A 25,518-nucleotide genomic window follows, 5' to 3' on the forward strand; every position below is an offset into this window, starting at 1 on the left:
GGGTTACAGTCATAAGATCTAACCTTTAGGCTGCAGAACTCTACCTCATGTCAATTAGACTTAAGTAAAATTTCTAAACAGGCTCTACTGAAATGACCACAAATAGTGATTAGTATATCACAGTATTAAGAGCCAAGCAACAAGCAACTGTTAACTTTGAACTGCAGTTACACTATGGCTACTTTATTTAAACATGCATAAAAACACAAACCTACTAACTCTAAAAGATGGAAACACACATTTTATAGGAGCACCATTTGTGAGTAAATGTTCCACAATAAGCACAGAGCACCAAATGCAAGAGTTTGCATTCATACATTCATAAATACATTCATTTGTATTCCAGTCATCAGCTGGCAACTTTCAGGAATGAGTTCGAGTTTGTGATGGCAGCCATGAAGTACTTTCCATTTTTACATGTACTGTGGGTACCAAAAATGTGAGCTATAAACATATCTGAACACCCACGAGACACCAATCCACATCATTTAAGATAGAAGGAAAATGGAAGTGACAGCCACCACCACCACAGAATATTGCTTGGCTGAACACTTATTCTCTGCTCCACAGAGCCATAACTGTTCTACTGGAAGAATCCTAGAAGTTTTTGTTTGCTTTAAATAATATTTATGATTGTTTCAGAAATATTGCTATCCTGACCTGCAACATACATGATTATAATAAATAAGCAAATATTTATGCATATTCTTTCACTCTTATCCTCATCTCCTTCTATTGCCTCCCTAGGTTGAATTTTACATTGCAAATTCCATAGCTGAGGGGCTTGTTATCTCATCTTTACGCCCACTGATGCTGCTATATGAATAATAAATATAAAAAAGGCCTGAGCTTTTTATAGAGAACAATTAAATTCTATTTTCTAGCAGTCAACAAAGAACAGGAAAAAAGAGATAGGAGAAGGCTGTCAATGTGATACTATTCTAATTCAGAATAAATTTCCAATTTATAAGTGATTTATTTTTGCCCCAGCAATCATCAGTGTAATTCTGCAAAGAAGTCACTCTATGAATACAATATTTTTCTGCCCAAGACCCCTCCATAGTCCTATATTTTATAGAGTCAGAAAAGCACTTTTGTGCCCAAAGATGGAGTGGTCTGGGCGCCTGTATAGATGGGAAGTGGCTGCCATTTATAAAGGCTTCTAAACTACAGGTAGTCCCCAGGTTGAGAATGCCCGGTTTACTGATGACCCATAGTTAAGAATGGAATCTATTGTAGCAAAATTCAAGTTAAATACACAATAATTCGAGTTAAGTACACAATGGTTCAAGTAAATTACACCACACTACTTAAACACTATTATACAATAATACTGTTTCGGCTTACATACAAATTCAACTTAAGGACAAACCTTGGGATCGGAACTCATTCTTAAATTGGGGACTACCTGTACCCTCAAATTTAAATCCTCTGGGCATTATGAAACATGTTAAAGGTACAGAAGGGTTAACAAAAAATGGAAAAGAAAAAGGAATAATTGTGTAATGGGCCGCAATTGATAGCAAAAATAAAAACTAGCAATTACATCTGTGAAAAAGGAGCAGATGGAATTTATCAGACCTTTGTTTTACAGATTCCTATTTCTGCTCTGTTCATTTTAGGTGCCATCTACTGAAAATGACCTCTCCACAAGCCTGAATGAAAAAGGGGGCAGGGGCTGCTTTCAAGCACATTCTGATGCATATGGCCTTCAGGTGGGCTGCTAGAAAATGCTTTTAACCTGTTCAAATCCAGTAAATGGTGAGAGGAGGCATAGGCTTTAGTGGGTGATAACTGTATCATTTTAGGTGCACAATCAAGATATCCTTTTAAGTAAGCATTTATGTAATGTCCAGGCTGGTAGGTCAACAAAGGGTTAATCCATCAATCCTGCAGCTTCCAGGGGAAAATGCCATACTAGCCAATCTTCTATTTATTCCAATACAAGAGAATATCTGTAGCTTGGGGTTGAACTGCGGAGTTCTTGGTGCTCTCTGAGCTTGGTTGCTTGCTTGCAGTCATTTCATTACCCGACTAGGTAACATCATCAGTGCACCAAGGACTCCACACCTCTATTTACTTTCTGAAGAAGGGAGTTGTTGAGGTGTCACGCTAACTAACCAACATCATTATCCACCTAGGATGCAAGGAAGCAGTTTGTTCCTCCATCCCCCCAAATAATCAATATAAATGCTTATAAGCTAGTTTTAGGCTTGATTTAGTTTCTGAGAGTCAGAAAGATGAAAAAGCATAGCACGGTCCATATGGTTTTACTGTTTTTTGTTTGTTGGCTTGTTCTGTTTTCTGATTTTATGAATGCGGCTTTGAAAGAAATTTGGCAAAGGTTGTTTTTCCTTCTGTGAATACAATGCTATGTTGCTAATGAGCATGAGAGCAGAGTTTATTGCTAGTTCAGTTGTCAAATATATAAAAACTTAACTTTTAAGTTCAAACCTTCTAGTTTACACTATCTATTTCCTGGCTGATTATACCTCAGGCTGTTTTCTTCAACTCAAATTTATCAATCTTTAGAGAAAACAAAATCATAGTCTTCAGGAGCCATTCTGCTCAATTATCACAAGCATGCTTTACAGATTTTGGAGCAAAAAAGGTGGTCTAAGAGACATTCTCCTTGCAGAGCATATGAAATATCTCAGGGCATATTTAGACATTCTAACCTCAATAGAAAGACATTTATCTCTCACACAGAATCCATACAGCCTTAACAGCTAATGGGCATATTACCTCTTCTATTCTACACATTATATTTCACAAGACATTTCAGGCTGGTCTTCTTTTCCCCCATTGGCATCTAGACTTGATAAGCAACAATTAATGCTTCAACCTTGCTTTTAATTCGGCATGGGAAGCAGCTGGAAACCAGCATTAACACCGGGCAAAACAGACCATATAAACACAGGAAGCTAGAAGAATGCAAACTACTTTCTTGCTTTAAAGGTTTGTTTTATTCAATCCATATGCCTGGACACTCAAAATCAACTCCCAAAGAAGAGGTCAAATATTTGTGAATGTGGAGAAGTTATTAAACTATTCCAACAGGCAGGATAAGGGAGGGGAGGCAAGGAGAGACCTAGTTCCCACTGGAACAAACTGGAAAAGGATAAAAAAATGTGCATAGGATGTGCAAGGTCAGAGGTTGCTCTGCTGGCTTCAAAACTTCCAAAATCATTCCTGCCATGATTGGCCTTGCAGCTGTGCTCCCAAACCACTGCCAGGTAGTTTTAAGAATGTCAAAGGCTCTAAAGCAATTCACAGAAACTCAAAAGATGTTTATTACTGCATAATCTCATTAGCTCAGTCCGGGTGCCTGACCACAGAGTTGACAAGCTTCCCTCTTAAATTCTGGATCCTCTGGGGTCAGATGAACAAGTTGATGGGCTAGTTTTAGCCAGCTCTTTCCTTCCTGTATCCTTTGTCAGGATGAAAACAATCCTGGTCAGGATGACAAAAGGAAATAGTACCTTTGCCCCTCCGCACTCTGTGTACATTAGGAAACTGCAGGTGTAAAGAAGTTCAAAATTACAGAAAGGGTCAAGTCAGCAAAAAGTTGATGGTTCTCCCTCAAATTCACAGTATATTGTAATCCATTTATTCTACAGTTATGATCAGCATTAACTAAACAACTGTAAGTTTCACTCCCAGAACATAGATGCTATAAAGGCTTCTTCATTTCTCAGGGTTCTACATATCACCTAACATTAAACAATAAGGAGATTATTATACATTCTCTGCACTTCTCATTTTAGAGAGTGAATTGCCCTGCAATTGCATGTAAGCATAGTTAGAACTAACCTCATTTTCCATTTTAGTTAGGATAAAAACCCTTGGTGTGAATTCATTTGTGATCCAGTTTAAATCCTGGGTTAGTGCCAACTGCAGTTAATGCTGCTATAAGCATTAATTTGACAAAATATGAGAGATGAAATTCATGTTCCAGAAGGAAAAGTATGTGATCCAAAATCTCACACATTTTTAAATCATGGTTAAGGGAATTATCATTATTATCTACCTATATTAGTCCTAACCAACATGTCAAAGTAATTGTAATCCATCAGCACTGAAAACAAACTGACCTATAGTTTTGTGTTGTAGACAAAGAATTCAGTCATGTTTCCTTAACTTCTTGATTCAGGTGCAGAACCAACTGCTAAATATGTAATATTATAACTTTTAAATTATTTTATATACTGCCCTTCAACCAACAAATTCTCACAGTAGTTCACAATAAAACAGTAAGAATTCCAACAGTATAAAACAGAATATCAAGTAAAGACTTTGAAATAAGGTCACAAGATTATTTCTAAAAAGGATCGGGGGGAAAAGCTTCAATCAATGCTGGCAAAATAGTAAAGTGGGAACAGGCATTCATTCCTTCAGGTACCCAAACTCCAGCTATGAAGGTCTTTGAAAGTCAATACTTAAACTGAAATTATGCTTGGAAGTGCCTCTTAATGTGAATACAATCTCCCACATTCTACTACTTCACACAGCACTTCACAAGTGGTTTCTCGCCTGCTCCTAAAAATTTCAATAACCTTTCATACCTGGGTTCTGATCCTTTTAGTAGAATGAAGGCAGCAGCCATTTCTATCCTTAGGTTTCTGTTCAAGACCTGATAGAGCTCAAAATCTACGTGGGGCTGGAGAAAAAAAATTATAGAAGCTAAGACTGAATGGAGATAAGTAGAGCTATATATTAGGATGATGGCAGGAAACGAGAAATGTAAGAAGTTAACAGAAATGCTATAAAATGATAAACATTATAATTTGTAAAGAGGTAATAGCCTGAGATTGCATGTCTTAAATTGTAACTTACATAGACTATAACATGAACATATAATATGTTCATCAATCTACCTATAAATATTAAATCAGGCAATCCATTCTCGCACCAACAGCTATGGGCAAATAGTGACATTCTCTATAAGACTTGGCCTATTATCTTTCCTCTTCTCTGAAATCTTACTTTGGTAGTTTCTAATTCAGCAGAAGAGAACACTGACATATAAAAGGCTGTTAGGAATCCATGGCAATAATGAAAACCACCGGCACAGCAATGTTGTGCCTAGACATATATTCCCAACAATGGCTGTAACATGACGTAAACAGCCAGCTAAGCTGCTCCAGGCACAGAATAGATGCCACATTTCAGCATTTTTTTAAAAAGCTGAACACCCTTGTATTTTCCCAAAGGGCTATAAGAAAAAAGTGTATGAATGTTTGAAATACACTCCATATTAATGCAAAATACCAAATGCAATTTGGGTTTCTAACGGGGGCTTGGTTTAAAATTAAATCACTCCTACTCACAGGTTGTCCACTCCAAGACAAAACGACTATACTTTCCCTTGTACAAGCATGTTACAACATCTCAAGAAAATACTAGATTAAAGGGCACAGGCCTGTTTCGGTGCAGTCTGGAGAGAGAAAAGTGGAACTGAAAGACACTGGTTGACCTGACTACTAGAAAACAAATTCAGCAGTGGGACGTATCATTTTGCCTCTGTTTTATTGGCAAAAAGAGCAAGTGCAACTAGGTCTGAACAGTGCATTACATGGAACTTTGGAGGCATCATTATCTACTGATATAATTGTCTTATTCTGCTCTTAGCTTCTACAGCTTCCACTCCCAAGAGCCAACATGCTTGCCTTTCTAGAATCAGGACACATGTGGAACGTCTTTTTTTATCTCCTTGCAAACACCTTCAGGTTGGAGAATACAGGGCATCTTAACCTTGTGTGTTGCCAGCATTTAATGCTGTTTGTAGTCCATGGACATTATGCTTTATTGGGGAGGGAAGACCCTGTACCTGCTCTTTTGATTTACTGCAAAAATGTGAACAAAAGGTTATATTCAATGGAGCACACAAATCAAACTCAGACAATAACATCACATTTGCACAAAAAAACAAGGCAGAGAAAGCAGAGCATGGCTCGTTGAATTATTTTCAATTCCTTTATCAGCAGAGTCTATAGAAGATGTCTTCCTTTTTCTGTGTAACAAACTAACATGGGGGGGGGGTTCCGTCTTCTCAGAGACTAATAAGGTTGTACGTTTATGTCTTTGAAGATCTAATCAGGGCCGGTGCATATATGCAGCTGCTGTGTGCATTTCTGCTCTCTCCTCATGAACTTGTGTGTATGCACTGAGAAGCAGAGGGCAGACTGCATTTCCTCCATTCTGGGCTATGTAACTGGGAGGGGAGGGGAGGGGCCTGGTTGGCACGGAGCAGCCACAGATATCCTCAGCAGCTGCCCAACTGCTTCTCCCACAGGGATGCAACTGGGGGATTTTTCACGCTGTGGTCTGGCCTAGCCCATTTTTAAATTCAGTCCTTCTTTTGCCACGCTTCAAGCTTGGTCCTGTTTTATGGAGTTTTCAGAAAAGCCCACTAATGGGCCAACGGGCAGAGTCCCTTCTCCTTTGCATAGTTTTTCCCCAACGTTCTACTGGTGAGAAAGAATAAAAAGTCATACTTAACATGGATGAAGCTCTAAAGGTTCAGATTCTGAGAGATTACGATGAATACAAAAATAGAAATATGCCTGGAGGATTTACTTTATTTTGCCAAGACAGGGGTTCCCAGGGGCTCTTCCACTATTAGGATTCACAATTAAAGATGTTAATAAGGCCCCAAGTATGATTTGATACAAGCTTCACACATGATTTGAAACAGGAATTTGTTTGGTTTTGGCTTAATATGCTACATAAAATTAGACATAATAGATTATAAACCATGGCTTAGCTACTTATGAAATTATTATGGTTTAATTAACCAATTATGGCTTAGTACAATGTTGAATCTACTTTATCTTCAAAAGGGTTTCAGCAGCTCCTTTAATTTTTGACATACATGTATCACATTCAAGTAAGCCTTAAAGAGCTTACTGTATACATCCAATTACGTTCAGTAAAATGTCTAAGGAAAGACTCCTTTATTATGCTGATCGAAAACATCATTGTTGATTTTTATATTCCTTCAAAGAGCCAAAACTTTTCTGTGAAGGCGGAAATATGCCCAAATGATTTTATTGGGCTCCTTGCCATAAATGTCGTTCACAATCCAAAACAAGACCTCCAAAGCATTTCTTGTAACCTAGTTTCATAAACTGTTGGGCACTACTGTACTTTCATCCACAGGCAGATTTCCCCTCTCCATACCCACACTGCAGTCTTCACTCAAAAAATATAGCTTTGCAACTAGACATGTTATAATTACTATAGTGCCAGTAATGCACATCTGTATTTGTATCTATGCTCTTCCAATACCTGTCACGCTTAATTCAAAGCATTTCTTGTTCTTACGACAGCAGGTCAGATTGAAAAGGACCATATTTCTGACACACGGGGAAAAAAAGTCAAAAGAAGTTTTCCATTTTTTTAACAGTGTTTTTATTTCTGTGTCTGGTATTTCTTTTTCTGCTAGAGCGAAACAGTGTCAACAAAAAGCACATACAGGGATCTCTTTCGGTGACAGCTCTGAGGCCAGCTAGGCTCGTGAAAATGATACATATACAGCCTATGTATTAACAATAAGCCCCTGGCCTGCTGTACTCTGCTTGTGCTTGTCCACTCTGAACGAGCTGCCCTGCTCAGCAACATTCTCTGGTTGCTATGGGCCGTGAAAGCATAGCCAGGCTCCAGGCTTGTACGTGACTTAGCACCCCAGAAGCACAGTCTTTAAAGCCCTTCAATCATGATTGTTGGCTTTGCTACTGAAACAAGAGTATCACTGGATTTGCTGTCAATTTTGGATTTGCTGGGGAGAACTGGTGTCCAGATTGACAACAAAGTTTATGGTCACGATAATACCAGGAAATGAAGAAAAAACAGGTAGCAAACTCAAGCAATTATTCTGGCTTCCTTTTCCCATCAGTTATAGGCATCCCGTCTTGCAGCAAATTAGATCAACATCAAAAGAGAAAACATGCAGTAGGAAGAAAATCCGAATACATTGTTGTTTATATAGTGTTCAACAAAAATCATTTGAATTCAGAAAAAAATCAGCAATATCAGAATTTTTTTTAGGTATTCTGGGTCTCATAAGGGGTAAAATAGTGCCTTAGGCCTTTGATCTTAATCCCACCCCCATATTCCAAAAACTAAAAAGTCAAATTACTTTGGTGTCCCTCACTCTGGGAGCCCCAAAAGGGCTGCACATCGGCTGCAGAGATATAGCTACAAAATACAAAAAGACATTAGGATATGGTGTGTATATATAACAATTTAGCCCCTCACAGGTGATAACATAGTTCAGACCCTTTCCTTCAGCAGGATGATTTGCAAATGGATTTAGGTCAAAGATGGTTAACTCATAGCAGCAGGCCTTTGGTCAATCTTGATCTTCTCAACTGTTCTTGCAACAGTCATTGCTACACTCAAATCTCTGCTCATATATGGGCAATTTTTAGCCCCCTGCTTCAATGCAAGCCCCTGCTAGGTGCACCCTCTCAGATGGTCCTCACTTCTTACAGAACAAGCACGGGCAGAGGTGTAAGCTCTGATGGGTTTTTAAACATCTCCCTACTCTTGGAAGAAGCTCCTTATTAAAATAAAATTTACAAATGGTTGTGTGATATAAAATCAGGTCTACAAACATCTATGTCATTTGCACTTTGATGGTTTAGCCATTGAAGTCAAGCTATCTAAATGCTGGTCAACACCATAAAAAGGGAAATCTTTCACACACACTTCCATTTTCTTGGCTTCTCTGATCATGCTGATCTTCTAGCTGACCCAGAAACAGAGACAGCCATGGCTAAAAAACAAGCAAGTCAGTCTACCTCATGCAGCTGCAACACAGGCCAACTTGACTTCGTTGTCATGGTTTTTGCAACCATTATTTTTAAACATCCTCTGAAGCCCTGGCTTCAAAATCCAGTTTCTAAGGAGCTCCACATGCTGGTACACATGACAGAATTCTGAGTAGAGTTTGTTCATTGAAAGAGTGTGGAGATGCGGCTTTTGCACTTTTGCCACAAATGAATGTCGGAATAGCAATACCCATAATATTTTGCTTAAGGCTGTACCGTATGAGGGAAGAGAGAGAAAGAGAGGCAGGGAGGAGTGCACAGAACACTAATAGCACATACATTCACAACTAGGGCAACCATGGCAAACATTTTTCAGCTGGGAGAAAGAAGGGGAATGGGAGGGCACAAAGGCACAAAAGAATCCAATTATATTAAATATAGCTGAGCAGATGAAAATTTCTACCTTTCCATCTAATGAAATCCTTTTACAGTTCTTTTTTCCAGTAAAATGGGCCAATAAACTCAGACAATATGAAATTGGAAAATTTCTCTCTAGTTAATTACCATACTGAAGACAAGAATAGTGACCTAACATTTAAGTTTAGTTACACCCAGGCTAACTGAGCTCATGTATTAAGCTGACAACTTTGTAACTAATGGTGTTAATCCATTCTGATGGCAAACACTACCAAACAATATAATATGAATTTGTAAAGAATCAATTTGCTACATTGTCCAAAATTACAGGAAAAAGGCAAGCTGTCGGGCACTGTATTCCAAACATCTGACAGCAACTGAAAATGTTACTTTGGGTGTGCATGTGAAAGAATTAAAATGATTTACTTCTGGAAATGCCCACCCACTATGTTTTTGTGTATAACCAATCCTGAACTATCCCTTGGCTGAAATTAGGGAAGCAAACACTGACTCATGCAGAGATAAGAGGAAGCATTCTGCAAGAGTGCGCAAAATAGTTGTTTCTTGTGTCATGACTAATAAAAAGATCTTGTCCTATGAAATGCATAATGGCAGAAGAATTACCAGCCCCCAGCAGAGACTGGAAGAGGGCAAGACAGGAGCAATGAGTCTTGCACAGAATCAAAGGGCTGTTTCCTCTAGGTGTGGATATGCTGGACCCAAAAGAACCTTGGGTGAACTTAACCTAAACATGTATCTTCAAGTATTATTGCATTATATATACCCAACAGATTATTGCAAGCACTACTGTAATCTTAAAACATTCTTATTTTTGAATTACTACTAGTAAATAATCTAAAATGGATATTATTGAGGTTAATAGAGGTGGGCAAGATGTGAAGATCAGATCACCCTGCTGCACAGCAGGATCCTCTACTTGGCAGCATAGTGTCTATAATGTACATTTAAAAAAAAAAAACTCAAACCATATGGGCAGTTTATTGTAAAAAATTATGTCTGGAATGTATTCATCACTGATCTCCAATCTTATGATTGCTTTCAAAACATGCAAATCTGGGGTGCCAGAGAAAGAAGATTTGCAGGAAGGAAGGGATGCCAAATCTTCCCCATCCACTATACCTTTCCTTCCAACTGGTCTCAGAACAAAACAGCATCATTTTATTCTTGCCCACCACTTCTTCCCAGCCATGGGAACTCCTGTATTTATCATCATATGTCTAGCTCCATCCTTTGCATGAAATTAAAAACAAAAACAGACATCTCCATGAGAAAAATCAGCTGGTAGCAAAATGAAGTAAACCTCAGAATTCCAGCCACAATATTTATTTTTCCATGGACAGCTTTTTCAACTATTATTCTTTCCTGATGCTTTATCTGTTTAAACATTTCTTCCCAAGGATTTGCCCCTATTTAATGCTCCCTAACTCTAGGACAAAATCTAGTGTGTTTCCTAGTCTAGTCTCAATAATGTCAAATTCTTAGATTAAGAGATTCAGACTTAATAGAAATTCAAGATGCCAAGTGATATACCATCACTGATAAAATATGCAATTTCTACCCTGAAATTCTTAACCTTGAAAATACTATTACAGTATATTTAAGTAAAGGCACAACATACATTATCTGTTATTTGGCAAGTGTTTTTAAGAAAGTCAGCCAACCCATAAACATTTGAAGTAATCACTTTAAGTGCAACTGAACACACAAATCAATCCTCAAAAGTGAACACTCTTGCTGTACTTTCATTACAACAACTTCTACAGAGAACTTTGGATGACACAACATAAGCCCTCTACTTAAGCTCTGATACATAGACTTTTCCTAATCCACAATATCGTAGCCATCTGAGGACCCATGTAGTGAGGCAGTTAAGGGTTTAGACTGGCTCCAGGTTCTAGTCCACCCTCAGTTATGGAAGCTGATTGGGTATTTTGGAGCAATCATTCTCTCTCAGCCCAATCTACCTCACAAGGCTGTTGTTGTGGGGGAAAATGGGAAGACAGAGCAATATGTACACTGCCTAGAGCTCCTAAGTGAAAGGTGGGATCTGAATCTATACAAATAACTATTGTGTAAATCAATGCCTGTGAAAAAAGAATGTTCTTCCACACCTGTGCCCTTTTTATGTTGGATTTTATATATAGTGCTCAAGGATAGACATTCATAGAGATGGGGGGGGAGAGAGAGAGAGAGAGAGAGAGGAAGGGAGAGAGAGGGAGAGAGGGAGAGAGAATGAGAATCACTGTTGACAACATAGAACTGGGATGAAACAGGAAAACCAATCTTTGGGTCCATGACTCACCAAAGTCAATGTTAGCTCAAGTCGCTCTGCCTCCTACTACCTCTTGATCGTCACACTCAACATTCTACTGAGATTAAAATCTGTTCTCTTCATTCATTAAATAGAGCTTCTCACATCTGAGTCACCAGAATTAAGAATTTAGAAGGTCATTTCATACAACTTAGTAGCTTTTCTCTCAACCAGCAAAACTTTATAACAATTTAAGAAACAATAGTTTGTAACTTAAATCTTGTTTTCTTGAACAACTCTGGGATCAACTGAAAGCTACAAAGTGATGAGCTAATGGTCAAGTTTCAAAGAACTCTTTAAAGACTTGATAAAAGTGAGGTAAAGCAAGAAAAAATACATGTAGTCCTCAGGTTACAACCCTAATTGGGACTGGAATTTCTGCCACTAAGCAAAGAGGTCATTAAGCAGAACATCACGTGATCACACCACTTAGAGATGGCAGTTCCAGCAGTCCCGGTTGCGTTGGTTAGGCGAGCACTTCACACTTCTGCCCTGCACAAACGGCCTCTGCTTCAATTCCCCCCACCCACCTATCTCCCCCCCATCTCTGCCCTTTTGGCCGCCCTGCACTCCACCACCTACTCCTGCTGCCCCCTCAGCTGCCCCTCGCCATCTTCCTCCTCCCACTGCTGGCCCAGGATCCAGGCGCACAACCTTGGGACATGTTTGGTGAATGCGGCAGGGCAGCAGAGCCTCCTCTGCCGAAGGAAGCTCAACAGGCCTAGCTGAGGAGGAGGCAGTGGGACAGAGGTGGGGGGAGGTGGGGGGGCAGTGGACACAGAGAGCCCTATTTTCTACCTCCAGTGTGAGGAGCAACTGTGGAGAACGCAGCAGGATGGGACAGCAAGGCATGGCACATTGTCTCTGAGCGAGGCAGGAGAGGCAGCGGCGGCGGCAGCTCCCTAGGTGAAGGTGGCGGCTATTCAGGGGTGGCAGCAGAACTGGAGAAAGTGGAGGGAAATGGCAGGAAAGTGGAGGGACAAGGGCTTCCCAGAAGCACAGCGCATGCTCTGCAGCTCACACTGAAAGCACTCCTGGAGAACCAACCCATGGGCTTCAGCGGGGGTGGAGGCGAGCCCAGCACTGATAGAGCCTACCCTCAGGCCCTCTACTCACTCACCCCAGCCTTCCTCCTGCAAGGCCTTGCAAAGGGCCAGCAGCTTCCAACTGCAACAGACATAAATGCGGGCCAGTCACCAAGCGCCCAAATTTTGATCCCATGACTGTGGGGGTGCTGCAATGGCTGGAACTCCGAGGACCAGCCATAGCTACAGGTAGTCCTCAACTTACAACCACAATTGGGACCAGAACCTCCGTCGCTAAACGATGCGGTTGTAAAGTGAGATGTCACGTTACCACATCGCTTAGCAACCGCAATCCCAGCACTCCCCACTGCAGTCATTATGCAAATTCTGCTGGTCATTAGCCGAGGACCCACCCCAATCCAAGCCATTCTGGCTTTGGTCCTTCCCAGCCCTGAGCCTCAGTAAGGTAAGGGACTTCCTCCAACCCACCTATCTTCCCCACATCTCTGCCCTTTTGGCCGCCCTGCACTCTGCCTTCTGGGGCTGCTTGCTACAGCCCAGAAAACTGCACTCACCCCAGCCCAGTCCCAGCTGCAGTTACCCTCACCACCCTGCACTACAAGACCCCTGCCACCCTGCACTATGCCGCCCCAGTGGACCTTCGCCATCTTCTTGCTCCTGCTGAAGATTTGGTGTGCCCGGCCTGGCTCTTCACAAGGCAGCTGCTGGCCACATGAAGCTATCTTCCCCAGGTCTCGCAGGGAACAAAGTCTTATGTGGCCAGAGCTGCCTCACAAAGGGCCAGGCCAGGAATGCCTCGTCAGCAGCAGGAGCAAGAAGACAGCAAAGATGAGCTGCACAGCAGAGCGCAGGGCACCAAAAGGGCATAAATGGGGGGAGACAGACGGATGGGGGAAGCTGAAGTGCCCCTGTGCCTAAATTTTTATCACGTGACTGTGGGGGCGCTGCAACAGCTGTGACTTCAGGGACTGGTCATAAGTCCCTTCATTCAGTGCTGCCGTAACTTCAAATAGTCGTAAGTCAGGAAGTACCTGTACCATTCATTCAGCAACGTCATAACTTTGAATGGTCACTGAACAAATGGACGTAACTCAAGGACTACCTGTAATGATTAGGAAATAACATAGTGAAAACCCAATGCACAAAATGACAGATTGAAATGGTAATTAAGGAACTTCTTTCTAATTTAGTTAGGTCAGATGATGCCCAGTGCAAAAGAGAACTGGTTAAACAAAATATATTGGAAGAAAGCAGCAGTGCTACCTCTTTATAAAATATAAATCCAGGAAGGTCAACAGAACTGCCAACTTTTTCCTTCCTTTCTTATCTTTCTAGAACATACTGAACTGGTTCACACATCACTCAAAGCTACTATGAAGTTTATTGATATGAGACAATGCTGTGTAAGATATCACTTGATGATTATTATGTAGCTTGATACGGGCTTAGCACAAAGTGTGCACTCAATTATTGTGGTTTGTAAACCATAGCTGATTGTTTAGCATGATGCAGGAATCCAGCCAATTGTGGTTTATTCAACAATTCATGGCTTAGTCTGTTATGTACATACAGACACTATTTAAACAAGCTCAGAAGACTGGAAAGACAATATTCTACTTATTCCTAATCAAGTCATTGGAAAAATATAGTGCATAGTCCCAAAATTATTAGAGTGAAACACAAGAAACAACAAGAATAAATGTTTGAGTATTTGGTGAAGTGGGAGAGTTAAGCATACACAGAGAGGGAACCATGGAGACTGAAACATTAATGAGAATTCCCATTAGTACCCATTCTAAAAGTTCAAAAGTAATAACCGAAACAGAGTTAACAATTTCTAAAAAAGAACACATTTCACAAGTTCTTATATAATTCTAACAACAAATATCACAGCAGTCAGTTTCAGGACAATTCCTTTTCAGACTGCAGCTAGGGGTCCATATGATCATCCATATCCCACAAAATAATAAAATAGTAAGAACGCTAAACAAAGCTTGCTGGTTACTATAGCAGATTTAGAGTTTTCCAGGGTGGATGAATTGCCAAACCTGATTACCATTACTTGTAAATCAGCACAAAACAACTATACTTATGCTTTTTAAAAATGGAAATATGTCCTTCCACAAACATAAATCATTACCAAAATTACTGGAGAAAGACACATTATTGGATTTATTATTACAATACTCTGTTGAACATCATCATAAAAGAGCATACATTACTCCTTCTCAATTACTCCTCAGGCCTATATACAGTGGGGCAAAAAAGTATTTAGTCAGCCACCAATTGTGCAAGTTCTCCCACTTAAAAAGATGAGAGAGGCCTGTAATTTTCATCATAGGTATACCTCAACTATGAGAGAAAAAATGGGGGGGAAAATCCAGAAAATCACATTGTCTGATTTTTAAAGAATTTATTTGCAAATCATGGTGGAAAATAAGTATTTGGTCAATATCAAAAGTTCATCTCAATACTTTGTTATATATCCTTTGTTGGCAATGACAGAGGTCAAACGTTTTCTGTAAGTCTTCACAAGGTTTTCACACACTGTTGCTGGTATTTTGGCCCATTCCTCCATGCAGATCTCCTCTAGAGCAGTGATGTTTTGGGGCTGTTGCTGGGCAACACGGACTTTCAACTCCTTCCAAAGGTTTTCCATGGGGTTGAGATCTGGAGACTGGCTAGGCCACTCCAGGACCTTGAAATGCTTCTTACGAAGCCACTCCTTCGTTGCCCGGGCGGTGTGTTTGGGATCATTGTCATGCTGAAAGACCCAGCCACGTTTCATCTTCAATGCCCTTGCTGATGGAAGGAGGTGTTCACTCAAAATCTCACAATACATGGCCCCATACATTCTTTCCTTTAAACGGATCAGTCATCCTGGTCCCTTTGCAGACAAACAGCCCCAAAGCATGATGTTTTCACCCCCATGCTTCACAGTAGGTATGGTGTTCTTTGGATGCAACTCAGCATTCTCTCTCCTCCAAACACAACAAGTTGAGTTGAGACCAAAATGTTCTACTTTGGTTTCATCTGACCATATGACATTCTCCCAATCCTCTTCTGGATCATCCAAATGCTCTCTAGCAAACTTCAGACGGGCCCAGACATGTACTGGCTTAAGCAGGGGGACATGCCTGGCACTGCAGGATTTGAGTCCCTGGCAGCGTAGTGTGTTACTGATGGTAGCCTTTGTTACTTTGGTCCCAGCTCTCTGCAGGTCATTCACTAGTGTGGTTCTGGGATTTTTGCTCACCATTCTTGTGATCATTTTGACCTCTCTGCGTGGAGCCCCAGATCGAAGGAGATTATCAGTGGTCTTCTATGTCTTCCATTTTCTAATTATTGCTCCCACAGTTGATTTCTTCACACCAAGCTGCTTGCCTATTGCAGATTCAGTCTTCCCAGCCTGGTGCAGGTCTACAATTTTGTTTCTGGTGTCCTTTGACAGCTCTTTGGTCTTGGCTATAGTGGACTTTGGAGTGTGACTGTTTGAGGTTGTGGACAGGTGTCTTTTATACTGATAACAAGGTCAAACAGGTGCCATTACTACAGGTAACGAGTGGAGGACAGAGGAGCCTCTTAAAGAAGCAGTTACAGGTCTGTGAGAGGCAGACATCTTGCTTGTTTGTAGGTGACCAAATACTTATTTTCCACCATGATTTGCAAATAAATTCTTTACAAATCAGACAATGTGATTTTCTGCATTTTTTTCCCCCATTTTGTCTCTCATAGTATACCTATGATGAAAATTACAGGCCTCTCTCATCTTTTAAAGTGGGAGAACTTGCACAATTGGTGGCTGACTAAATACTTTTTTGCCCCACTGTATACTGAGCATATTGTTGACCTACAGAAAATATCAAATTTGCAATGTACAGTAATCCTCAAATATCTATACCTTGTTACTTCAGAATCTCAAGAGAATGGAACTTCTAGCAAGTTTCTACAGAATTAATTTTAATATTTAAAAAATATAAAATAAAATATAGTATAAAATATACACTAAAACATGTTTAAGCATTTACAGTTTTTGCTGTTCTCCCACATTTTCTCTCTTTTATAATACTTTAGACTTATTTCTTATTTGCATATCAATACCTACAATACTCTTCAAGCTCACAGCAGTGCATCTAAGCCCTGGGAACAAGTTGAAAGATGTTCATGTACTCAGTTATTTTCTGTATGCTTTGAAGCCTTAATAAACATACCCTTGTATGAGTTCACTTGGTAACTGCTTTGCTGGAATAAGCTCTTAGAACAGAATTTGGGAAACTTAGCAAGTGGTTAGGAAGACTGTTACATAAGCTTTGAGCAAAAAGAAACATAATGCAGAACTCTAAAATACCCAGTGGCAAATTAAATAAATGAAATTTAAATTCAAAAAGTCCCTTTGCATCAAGGGTAAATGCCCTAATATTTCAAAATGTACTTTTGTATATAGAGGAAGTAACTCTCCAAGAACTTGTAAAGTATAAATGAAGGATTTCTGAAAACAAAATCAGACCTCACCAATAAAGCTGTCTGAAATAATTAGATATATACTACTTTTATTCCTAAGCTTAGTTTGTGCACCATGCATTGCATACCCTAACTTGATAGGTCTTCATCTGACAAATATACTCTCTTGGAGATAGTGACTCAGACAAATGTTAGCCCTTTGCAAATTAATTTCCAATCAGTACAATTATGAATGAACAAACCTTAAATGTCATAGACAGTTTTAAAGCAATTATGGTATAATAACTTCCAATAAAATAGGTCTGGTGTAAATATAGTTATTGTCAAAAGAGTTAACAATTATACAGAAGTTGAAAGAATCATCTTAATTTTTCAAACATTTCAATACCCTCTTTGTTCAGTGCTTGTCAAACAGATCACACACTGGAATAACTGGAAATATTATGCATACTATATCTGCCTGCTTATATTATTATTGTTTACCATAAATAATTATAGTAAATTATTTGCACTTAGAATGTTAGCAATGACCTTATCTGAGAGAATACAAGAAAGCTCTACTCCAACGCCCTCATGACACTGATTCCATTTCCTCCTTTTTCATTCAGAACAATGTTCTGAAATGGGATTGTATTTGCATCCACCCGAACATGTTTAAAATATTCCATCAAATCAGCTCACTATCTGCAGCTTTCTCCTAAATAGCCTTACTTCCTGTGAACAAACATGATCACTGCAAATGCCTGAAGGTGGCTAGTATGTTACTGGCTCCATAAATATTCAGCTACCAAGGAAATGCTTCTTCACACTACTACCACAGAGCTATTAAGCAGAGAACAAGCATGCCAGCTTTATGCTAGAAGAGGCTCAATTCTAATTGCATTATATTCTTTACCCACCATTAATAGTTTTAATTCTATCATCACATGAATAAAGAATAAAAATTGCCAGTTTAATGACCAAACAGACAAGCACATTTAATGCGTGCAGGGGGAAAACACCGATGACCATCCCCCTCTCAAATGGCTAATATATTTTAAAGAGATAGCTGAAGAATCCAACAGCTAGTTCCTTCTTTATTGTTATCCAGAGAAGTTACAGTTGATAAAACACTGAGTGAGATTATTTTCCTTAGCGTGGGTTAGTTTTGACAACAATACATTTGCTTGTAAATATAACACTGAATAATCACACAGGTTACAATCACAGATTTTTCTAAATGCTACATGGAAGAACCTCTTTAAGTCTTTTCTAAAACTCAAGATTTTAACTGTTCAGATCCACTGAGTTTTCTTGTACCAGGACAACCAACTTACCGAAGGGATTAAGAGTGGCAGAAAGTAGAATTCCAGCCCTCGCTTTGCCAGCCCCTTGAAAAGACTGCCCAGGCAGCAATGCCCTCCCAAACTGCACCAAGGTAGCTGCCAGGGGATGCTACTAATGGGAAATGAGCAAAGAAAGCTGTAGAGCAGGGGTTCCCAACCTGGGGTGCCCGCATCCCCAGGGGGTGCAAGATGGAATTTCATTAGAAATTAGGCTTCCATCTTCAAATGTGATATTACTTTTGTAGGGGGTGCAAACATTAATCAAACATTTCCTAGGGGCGTGGGGCACAGAAAAGGTTGGGAACCACTGCTGTAGAGCAACAAGGCCATGGGGTGAGAAGAAAGAGGGAACAGAATCAAGAGAATCAGTGAAATAATATTCCATGGTCTGCTTTTTTTACCACAGTGTTCAACAATATGTCAAAGTTCATATACTGGGCTAAATCAAAGCTTATTTATTTATTAAATAATCCACAGCTCCCTTTAGTTCACATAACTTACTAAACAAAAATATACAACATCATACATAGCATGATGTGTGAAATATGTCAAAGGGAAGCTAAACTGCTTTCACTTTAGGTGAACTCAATTTTTTTTTTTTTTTGCCAGTGTTAACTTCTGTCAGAGTTGCTTGCAACATTATGCTGAATATATATCTTTGCTCAACAATCTAATTCAGATTAATATTTACACATGACCTTTTAAAGTAAAGAATTCCTCAAATCAGTGAATGCATAATCATCCTTCTGTGTGCAGAACCATGTTATTAAAATAATTCTTCCTATGAAATTAAAATAAATTCATAGGAGGATTCTCATAATCCAATATTAATCTCTGATTTGTTTTATACAGGCCTGAAGCTTTCTCATAAACTTTTATGCATTTCAAGACCACCATTCCAGCCTAAAGTACAAATAGAAATATTTCAAAACAGGAGGGGGAGGTTTCCCACTCCTCCCCTCATTACTTGCCTTTATATTACTGTACACAAAAAGATATTCAAATTGAATGGCCCAATAACACGAACATTCATGGATACTAAATGTATCGTGAATACGTGCTATATGAATCAAAATACTGATATACTATTGGGGGACCTAAAGAGCTGAAAGTCAAGAGAGTATCTAGTGACTATTCATCATACTGGAATACCCAGAGTTTGCTTCTCAGTCCCAGTTGTTGGATGGTCCTATGCAGATTTCAAGTTTGCCAGATTAGTGCTACTACATAAATGTTTCTTGAAAAACAAAGCGAAACCTATAGCTTTGTATAGAGCACATAGTTGGTATACTGAAGGTCTTTGGTTCAAGCCCCAGCACCATCGAAGAGAACTGGGTAAATCACTGGAGAGCTAATGCCACTCTACACATAAACTGGCATTTATAAAATGAATGACCTAACTTTCTATAAGATACAATGGCATGGACAACCCTGACAAAGAAGCTAGTTATATCTTTAGACTGGAGAACCCAGAGGTCAACAAGTGATAGATCATGCAGATCTGTGGGAGATTTGCAGTGATTTATAGATCAGCACAGGTTAGGGCACATTATATGCATGCTGTTGAGATGATGATAAAGATGAGAAACTGGGGAGTGGATTTTCTTATGTAGGAATGAGTTCACCTCAGTTGTGGTGCTCAAAACAAACACTTGGGCTCAGACTTAGTAAATATTAAGGGTATATATGTCTCTTGGTTCCAGCAGCTGGTTCTCAGGAGTCTCAAAAACAAGGTAGATACTGGAAGTCTAAAACCTGCCCACTTATCATTCGAGGGATAGGAGGTCAGATAGGAAAAGTACAAAATCAGTACGGCAAACTTCTAATTTATTATCCTACAATATATTCAAAATTAAATGCTACCACAAAAGGCATTTTATGAACATTTATGGTGATTACTCTTTTTATAACTCATAATAGCCAGAGAATCAATTGCTGTTGAGTAATAATTCCATGGACTCTGAAACAGCATTAAAGCTTTGCAGCTCTGTTATTTATTATTTATTTTAAAAATATATGACATCTTCTTTATATAAATTAGCTATTTAATTACATATTTCTATGCATATTTCCTCCAAAATAAATCACATTACATTCAATAGGCTTACTCCCAGGCATAGTATAACAGCTTAAATGATAGACAACAGCAGCATTCCCCACTTAAATTGTCTAAGGAGGGGCATTAAAAACAAACCACTTGCAATGAAGATTTTATCTAATGGGAAGATTTAAACATATGATGGAATCTGGTCTTTCCAGCATTTTCATGGACTGCAAATTGGGCTCTCGCCACTTCTAAGAGCAAAAAATGCAATGTATATCATTCTGGAAAGCTTTTCCCAAGTTATAGACTCTTCCACTCCTTAAAGGTCGACCAAATGCAAGAATTTTCATGAGAGAGTACAAGCAGCTGCATATATTTGTTTTTCCATCTGACCATCTGGCAAAGAAATAATTCATATAATACAAAAAGTATGTTTAAATGCTTTACCTTAGAAAAAAGTACTGGATGAAAACAGAATTTCTTTCCCAAGAATTAGGTTTGTAAGGTTTATGATAAAAATGAGAGAAGACTGCGGCTTTGGGAGTTATAATAAATGCACAGGGGAGGAAAGGCTGGCAAAGGCATCACAGAAACTTCCTCAGGGGGACTCTTCCCTCTACTTCCCAGAAGGCCATTACTACAGAATACCTTCTGGGAAGGATCTTAGAAATATTTTTGATCGGATGGTTCCAGATATTTACTCTATTTTTATTTACAATTTATATTACTGGTAAATTGTTTTGGGAGGATTCTTATCCTAACCGATGGAATATAAATAATTGTAATAAATTATAATACAGTACAGAGAACATGTTTCCTTACAAGTACTATGCAAAAGATGTCCGTGATTGTTGGTTCTGTGTTGTTCCAAAATCTGGTGAGTTATGAAATCAAAAGAGTTATGTATCCCAATGGTGGCCAACTTTCAGGGAAGAGTTTTACATGTAGTCTGTGGGATGTGTGGTGCTGCATCATAGCATCTTGCCTCATACTGTGGCTGTTTACCTTTTATGTCATGAACTGTGACGAATACAACATGCAACTGCAAGCATAGAAAAAATAGTGGACCCTTTCTGTTCTTACCCAAAGGAGCCATAGGTGGCATTTTGCTGCAAACTGACAGTACATATGACAAGAAATATAGATCTTTCTCTGGACCGTATAAAATAGCGCAGAGCAGAGAAAAAGTTTCCAAACATTTTTTTTAAATTACACACTAACAACCAACATGTCTTATAAATCATCCTCCTATAACTAATTTTCCAAAAGCATATGCTTTAATTATACAATTTCAACCTGGATCACAGCAATAAAAAAATAAACCATAAATTTCTTGTTCACCCTACAAAAACATTTTTTTCTTGGTTGCTTCATAAGTCACAGCATGAAGTGAAAAGAAAGTAATGTCCAAACAGCTTACAATCATAAACATACCAGCTGGGAAATTAAGCCCTGATTAATACTATTAGAATTATAAATTGTAAGTCAGTTCATTTCTCCTGTTCCTATTATTTCCTGTTTACATAAGGGAAATCACTTTATGGGAAACGCTATATACATCTTTTAATAATTCATTAATAAATATATTGTAAGCCACTTGGATGAAATGAATTTCTATTATGTTCAACATTTACACAAATGCAAATGCAAGACTATGTAATAAAACTCTGGGGAGAATATTTCACAACTCAATAAGTGGCAAATGGCATGCACAGAGCCACAAAATTTAATAATACTATATGTAATATTGGGACACTGATTAAGTAACAGATACTACAGATAACAGTCCCACTCTCTAACTAGATTTCTCTAGAGAATAAAACAAATCAGCCAAACCCAAACCATTTCTATAAAATGAGCAATACAGCACAGCATCATAAGTCTCAATTTCCACAGTGTCCATTCCAAAACAGGTAAGTTGTGGAATCTTCCAAAAAGCAGAGGGAAGCTACCTTGAGTAAAGACTGCCCCTGCATTTTCTGTAAAGGGGCTTCTAGCTATAAAGCAGAGTGCTGCATCAATCATTAATAAAGTATAAAGATGAGATGCCACATGACATGATTATTTATTTTAAAAGTATTTGAAAGTCATCTTTCTACCTTACAGTAACTTGGAATGCATGCAAAGGGCATACCAACATAACTAGGCCAAAACACAACACAAATATCCAAACAATTTAAAATATCAAGTGGTAGAAACTGAGGGCAATTCCAGGAAAACCCTACCCACAATTAAGATAGCAACCGTGTCACCCTATACATTCATTAGATATAAACACTGTGATTTAAAGCTGGGGAAACAAGGGGAGCTGATGGAACTACCGTTCTTATTGTTTCTTGTCATTTTTAGTTTTAATGTTTTACATAATTTGTAAACTGTTCAGTTGCTGGGAGTCCGGCAGCATGTACATTTCATACATCACAATAACAACTCCTCTTTCAGGGCAAAGCGCCCCTCTTGAAAGCTTTCTTGCTACAGCACAGCAGGCCAAGCTACAACCTCAGGACAGCATGCAACCCAGCCTCTTTCCTGTGGCCCTCAGAGGCCTTTCTTATTTATCATCTTGACACCTTGAGAGGGGAAAGACCTGGCAACTCTATCAATTGGCCTATCTGTATAAAAAAATAAAGAAACCTCTCCCCAAAGCTCTTCCCAAACCAGGCCAGCCCGCTCGCTCTGGGGCCCTCAGCTTCCCCAAAAGTCAAGCAAAGATTTTGCTATGGTGAAATCTTCTATCTATTTATCTATCAAATTTATATAGCCCTCCATCTCACGAATGGGACTCTTTCAGCTTTATACCTCTCCTGGGCTTGTTCTAAACATAAAGCAACACAGAAAGGAGGAAGAAAGGCATGAATTGGGGGGGGGGCAATTCATAAGAGACACGAGTTGCATTTTATATTGTTGGTTCTACAAAGGAACAGCTTTTCTTACCCAGGGAGGGGCATCCCTCCTCATGTAAAACCCCCATGGAAAGCAGCACCGGGGCCCAGCGCTCTCTAGAAGAGCCCTGGATGGAGAAGGGGCAACTAGGCCTCTCATTCATGGAGGGGGGGGGAACACACGAAGAAAAATGGCGGTAGAAAACGAAGCAACTGGGCTTTGGAGGGGGGACGGACAGGCAGCCCCCCTCCACGGGTATGCTTTGTTCAAGAGGCAGAAAACCTGGGGGCCTAGTCGCCCCTTCGCCAGTCAGAGTGAAGGGCCCACTGAGGCTCCCCCCACAGACCACCGACCTGCCCCCATTCCCCCCTCCTCTGAGGGGCGATACATTTCCTGCTTCTCCCCCCGAGACTGACCTGTCGCAGAATGGCGGAACGGGGAGGGGGTCCCCCTAGAGGTTTCTGCCCCTTCACCCCCACTTAAAGACCTCCATCCTCTCTCTCTCTCTCTCTCTCTCTCCCCCCGACACCCGTCCCTCTCACCGCCCCGTCTCCCTCGTATCCCTCCGCTTCCCTTCCCATATTTATTCTTCGGGGAAAAAACCCAGCGCGTCCTTCGGCCCCGGCCTGTTCAAACATGGTTCCAAGATTATTATTTCAAAACCAAAAAAGGGGGGGAAATCCTAGTCACAAGAACGGTGGCGGAATTATTTTTCGAGTCGAAGCGGAAGGATCTCTCGTGTGGGCGCGTGAGAGACCGCGGTGCATGCTGGGGATGGTAGTCCTTCGGTTGGGGTTTTGCGCTCAAACGCTCGCCGAGGCTTCTCCCCTTCCCTTCGCTTTTTCTTCCCCGCTTACCCGACTCCAAAGGAGGCAGGAGCTGATTGGGTGGGAGGGGAGGCCACGCCCCTCCTCGCCTCGAGAGAGACTGGGGACGCGTGCGCCGCTAGCCTTCGCGATCCCCCGGCGCTTTCTGCCTCCCTCCCAGCCCCGCCCACCCCTTCCAGGCGCGAGCCTAGGCGGTTGGTGGCGCGCGCAGCCGGCGGGAGTGGGCGGGGCCGCGCTCGAGCGCTGCCTCCTTGGCAGGCCGCCGGTTCTTCGCCCGCCAGCCAGCGAGCGAGCGGCCGCGCGGGAGCGGAGTCCCTCCGGCGGGGAAGGAGCGGGGCGCTCGCAGCGGCGGAGCGGCCGGCGCCCGCGGGGAGCCGCACTCTCAGACTCCCCGGAGCCGAGCAGGTCAGGGTGGGGGTCTTTCCTCTCACTTTCTGAAAAGTTTTACCTCAGGCGGGACGGAAAAATAGGCCCGAGAGGCGAGGAACAGTGGGGAAGTTGCTTTGTTTAGGTCTGGGACTGCCGGGGAGGGGTCGGACGCGGCGGCGAGGGGCGAAGGACGGACGAGAGCCCCTTTTTTCGCCGCTCGGAGCCTCCCTCTCCCTGCCAGGGGTGTCTCTACAGGCGGCTTGGGAAAGGGGGCAGCGGGCGCGACTTCCTGGCGGAGGGGGGGAGATCGGCCAGAAGTGGGGGAGGAAAAGAGGCGGTCCCCCCCGTGGCCTTAAGGCACTTTTGGCAGCTCTCCTCCACCTCCCCCGCCGGGAGCTGAACTTCGCCCCGTCCCGTTTGCTTGGATGGAAAGTTTGAGGCTGGACGGGGGGGGGGAGCGAAACGCGGTTATTTCTTTTTCTTTCTTTCTCTCTTTAAAAGAAAACGGGGGGTCGTTAGGTTGCGAAAAATATGCCCCCAGCCACGGCCCTTTCTGCAAAATCGAGCTTCTTAGGGCTTCCCGTATCTCAGCCAGTCAAACTTCCCCACTCCGAAATGGGAAACCTCCGGACTCTGCTCTCTTCGGGTCTCCCACCCAAGGAAAAAAGGTGACGATTCTGTTTCATTACTCTGTGTTCTCCAGCTCTGGGGCCGGGGGGATGGAGAGGACGGAAAGGGAGTTTTGTATCCAGTTTCATTCTTGAATTTAATTCTCCGCTTTAAAAAAGCCTGCAGAACTTTTTTTTTTTAAGCTACTCCATTGGGGTCTTCTGCACAATCTTATGTCTGTATTTATTACTCATAAGTAAGCTCGTTGGGTTGAGTGGGTTTTATCTTCTTGGTATTAAGGTCTGGGGCTGCTGTCTTGTCTTTTCATCATCATCGTCGTTTAATCTGCTGCTTTTAACAGCAAAGGTTCTCCAGATTCTTTGGTCCACCAGATTGGACCAGATTCTTTGGTCTCACAGGGACGGAACCTA

General features: G+C 40.8%; 2 protein-coding genes across 7 annotated transcripts in view; one reads left to right on the forward strand and one right to left on the reverse strand.

Moving 5' to 3' along the window:
• Positions 1 to 23,841, reverse strand: part of HMG20A (high mobility group 20A) — a 42,049-nt gene extending 18,208 nt beyond the window's left edge. For all 3 annotated transcript variants that reach the window (XM_088148384.1, XM_007436132.4, XM_015889446.3), the window contains exon 1: positions 23,699 to 23,841. The gene's annotated coding sequence lies outside the window, so the exon portion shown is untranslated. The remainder of the gene's footprint in view (positions 1 to 23,698) is intronic.
• Positions 23,842 to 24,377: 536 nt separating this feature from the next.
• PEAK1 (pseudopodium enriched atypical kinase 1) overlaps positions 24,378 to 25,518 on the forward strand; it is a 45,953-nt gene continuing 44,812 nt past the window's right edge. For 3 of the 4 annotated variants that reach the window (XM_088148378.1, XM_088148376.1, XM_088148380.1), the window contains exon 1: positions 24,378 to 24,514. The gene's annotated coding sequence lies outside the window, so the exon portion shown is untranslated. Of the gene's footprint in view, positions 24,515 to 24,979; positions 25,147 to 25,518 lie in introns of all 4 variants that reach the window. The other variant, XM_088148377.1, reaches the window with a different exon arrangement.

The sequence above is a fragment of the Python bivittatus genome, unplaced genomic scaffold (genome assembly GCF_059951505.1).
Source record: "Python bivittatus isolate LINGU-HERP-01145 unplaced genomic scaffold, Pbiv_v1 ctg000530_np1212, whole genome shotgun sequence".
NCBI lineage: Eukaryota > Metazoa > Chordata > Lepidosauria > Squamata > Pythonidae > Python > Python bivittatus.